The sequence below is a fragment of the Drosophila simulans genome, chromosome 2L (genome assembly GCF_016746395.2).
Source record: "Drosophila simulans strain w501 chromosome 2L, Prin_Dsim_3.1, whole genome shotgun sequence".
Classification (NCBI taxonomy): Eukaryota; Metazoa; Arthropoda; class Insecta; order Diptera; family Drosophilidae; genus Drosophila; species Drosophila simulans.
Genome location: NC_052520.2, coordinates 18,155,211 through 18,159,039, shown reverse-complemented (window position 1 = coordinate 18,159,039; position 3,829 = coordinate 18,155,211). Strand labels below are relative to the sequence as shown.

The 3,829-nt window shown below is 39.8% G+C and overlaps 1 long non-coding RNA gene across 1 annotated transcript; it reads right to left on the bottom strand.

Annotated features, from left to right (window-relative positions):
• Positions 1–1,127: 1,127 nt before the first annotated feature.
• Positions 1,128–1,856, bottom strand: LOC27207715. The gene is made up of 2 exons (XR_001600526.3): positions 1,675–1,856; positions 1,128–1,610 (listed from the first exon to the last, which is right to left on the bottom strand). It is a non-coding gene; the product is annotated as an uncharacterized LOC27207715 (long non-coding RNA).
• Positions 1,857–3,829: the final 1,973 nt, after the last annotated feature.

The window sequence follows — 3,829 nt, the reverse complement described above, 5'->3', positions numbered from 1 at the left end:
GAACCGGGTGAGGGGTGGCAAGCGGGGTGTGATGGCGGCCACTGATTGAGGGATTGAGCATAAAAATCGAAAACAGCGGCGGCAATTTTCACGTTTTTCACGCATGCCACTTTTGCTTTCCCCCCTTAAATACCCTTAAAAGTGGCACGAACACTTTGCTGAAAAATATATCTAACATTCCAGATTTGCGCACTTTAATGCTCGACTAAAGTAGGTCTCTACTTTTAAGTAAAACGAGCTAAACGTTCTTTTAAGAAAGCGTATTAAAGCTTATATTTGTGTATGAAAGTAATTGAATGCAAAGTATATTGTAGTTTCATTGCTTTCAAATGGGAATATTTATAAATTTAAAATAGGTAAATAAATCAATACCAATTATTTTGAAAGCTGCTTTAAGCAGTTTATCTTATGGTTCCATTGAGTGTTTTAAATATATTCAAATATTATTAAAACTATCTTTCGCGAACGAGTAAAGGTAAATAAGTTTTTTATTTGCTTTGGTGCAATTAAAGTTTGCAACCAATCGAAATGACCAGAGCAAATACAATTCGTAGTTTGGCTGTCTCCATCCGGAAAATGTTAGTACTTGTTTTCCTTTATTTTGCTTCATCGCTTTTCGCCGGGGTGATTGGGAGGTGGGAAATCGGAGGGAAAACAAAAATTACATTTCGTTACCGCTCGCTCCTCAATGGTTTTTTGGGCTTGGGCGGTGTGGATTGCGATGTGCGGTATTCGAATATTGACAGACAATATTTTTGTGCGACTCGGGAAAAGCGTAGCATATTTTTTTTGAGACTCGCGCTATCTGCGCGAGTGAGGATGATGCACGTTGTAAAACTACAGTCAACGTTGGAGGAGCATGAAATCAATTTGATGCACGCTGCTTGGTTAAGCGTTTTCAATGCAATTTTTATTGGCAACTGTTTCGCCGGTTGGCTCTTCATCTCTTCCTCTGTTGCCTGCATTTTATACCCAAACCCCCTCCTTTGGGCCACCATTTTCCGACCCGGGCACCCATGGCATACCCTCAGATGTTCTCGGCAAATGAAATAAAATCAAAGTATCGCTGCAATTGCGTCAATTGTGCGAGTGTGTGGCCCTGCACCGGGACTAAAAGTATATTTTCCTAATTGGAATACTCTTATTATTTTTGCACAATTACAATAAAATCCATAAAAGGTGACCACAATTTTAGAGCTAATTAGGATTTCCAAATAGTGAGTTACACGTAGTAATGGAGCACTTTGGATCACACATTTTCTCTGTGTGGCCTGAGCTGGCTGTCAGCCTCATTTCGTCTTGCTGGGAATGTCCTGTCCCCCGGTACTGCAATCCTTACCCTTTTCGCCCCAATCCAGTGCCACCAACTATAGCCGACTTGCAGCGACTTAATTTCAAAAGCTGTTACGGCAATCAACGCAGCTGCCTGGAGTAATAGGAGAATGAAGGGCGGGTGTTGCCGGGGGCACGACTGGCAGTAAGAGCCAGATAGATGGGCTTTCAATAAGCGTAAAGCTTTAAGTTGCCAGCGCCTGTGTCCTTTATTGATCGCATTCGGCTTAATTGGAACATTTTATTAGTCCTTTTACAGTCCATCGATTGCCGGAAAGCTGAGTGAAATGGGTGAGTTAGGCAAACTAGTAGGAAAGGCATTTATTTTTTATAAAATCATACTCTGCTTTTAAAGACTCCATTCAGGTAAGCGTTTTTTAATCCCCTTGCTAGAACTGCAGCCACATTTCAACGGATTTTCTGGTGCACAACTGAGGTTGAATGGCATCCATCACCGGAAAAGCTAAGACAAGCCACCTTCGACAACCCGTCTCTATATGTCTCCCTCCCATTCGTTTCCACTTTGTCAGTTGACAATTTTCAAATGAAGCAATTGCTCTTTTGAGTGAAAAATATATCATGGCACTATATAACGCCCAGAAGTGTTCGGAACCGCACCGCATTCAGCCAACCTCAACCGCAACAAAGATTACCTTCCCACCCTCTGCTAGCGCCCACCCACTCACAGCTCCCCCGCCCACCAGGAACCCGAAGTCTGGTTAAGGTCAAATGACAGTTGTAGTTGGTTGAGGTTGTTGGCTGCTGGCTGCTACTGCCGTTCGCTATTCGCCAGGTGTAAATTATAACGCGCATTGTGAAGCTGCCAGTAACAGATCCAATTCTCCGGCAATCTACACTGGGAAACGAAAAGTAAACCGGAGATAAATAGCTTTTATTATATTTTGGATCTAAGGCCTTCTATTTGATTTTATTAAAATGCATTTATATTGAAAGAACTAAGGCCTAGAAGAAAGGCCTGGTCTTTCTAATTCGAAGGTTTGGCATCTGCATTTATTTCAGTGTAAGACTCCCCTCAATACTCGCCTGCCACGCCCCATCGCATTGGATCCGCCCCTGTTGTTTGGCCAGGTAAAAAGCCATCCAAACGTCACAAAAAATGACACTTAGCGCGCCATGATGCTGATTTATGGCTTAGGCAATGAGAATTTATTGACTTGGCAGCGGGTCACCGTCGACATCCGCCCTTTTCCCCTTGAATTTTCCACCTGACCTCACCTCACCACCTTCTCATATAAAGGATATGCGTTATAATGCAGAAAAATCCTTAAATCATCTGGAGCTTTAAGGACTTTAGCTGCGCCGAAAATTGATTTGAATGCCAGGGAAAAACAGTTGCATACCCAAAAAATGGAAATGGTATAAAAGAACCAATTGCCCAACGAAAACTTTCGTTGAAAACTTTCGAAAGTCGCTGCACAAAATGGCAAATTTTGCTATTTATATTTATTCGCAGAGGCGAAAGAAAAGGAAACTGAAATGGAAATGATTTGCAAGAACCTTTTACCGGCCTGCCTGTCTGCCCTTTTCCCAGATACTTTCCATCTCCCTTTTCTTTGGCGGCACTTTCTCCCCTCGAAACGTGACAAAATTAAACCAATAAAATGGATGAAGCGCGGAACCTGAGCGACAGCATATGAATCAGAATCGCCCAGTTGAATAGTGAAGAAAGGAGGGATTCTGAAAATATTCCTACCTATTGGTAGTGAACATTAACATGCTCTTTCCAATACAATGCAACATGTAAGGCAGTTTATAGTGAGCTGAGGATTCAAGTTAAGTGTTAGTCAAAACCAAAGTCTGATTATGTCACGTTTGAGTACTAGCAATTTACCTCTAGTGACAAAAACCCACAAGCCTTCGAATAAGTCCCATTTCCTGCAAGGCACCTACCAAAAATTAAAGGTAGTTACTAAAAGAAAAAAGTTGCTTAGTTGATTTATTATAACAAAAGGTGGCATATATATTTAGATCTCATTTATTTTGTATAATTAAAAAATATCGCACCTAGAATTCATTCCTGAAAAATCAATTGGTTGCCTAATTGCAATATAATTTAATTTTAACAATTTCACGGTACATTATTCAATTATTAACACACTACTGCTATTTATGTTGAAATTTCAAATAAGCTTTTAGTTATCCTACATTAGTGAAATAAACTATCAGCACACTAAGCAATCAAGAAAATAACAATTATAACATAATAAACTTATATTGCTCATCATCATTTTGATTCCCATTTTATGTTAAATATCCCAACCTTAACTCAGAAGCAATTTGCAATTTAAGGTTTATTAGATTTGGCTATGTTACCAGAGAAGGAAAGTGCGTTTGACTGTCTTGACAATGAAAATAGATTCGATTCTATGGTTGCTTTTAAGCCATTCTATGTAAAATAGATTACCCTCGTTAAACTGAACATGCTAATTATATTCAAAATAAGTTCAATTTAATGCCACTCAATAGTTTACAGATT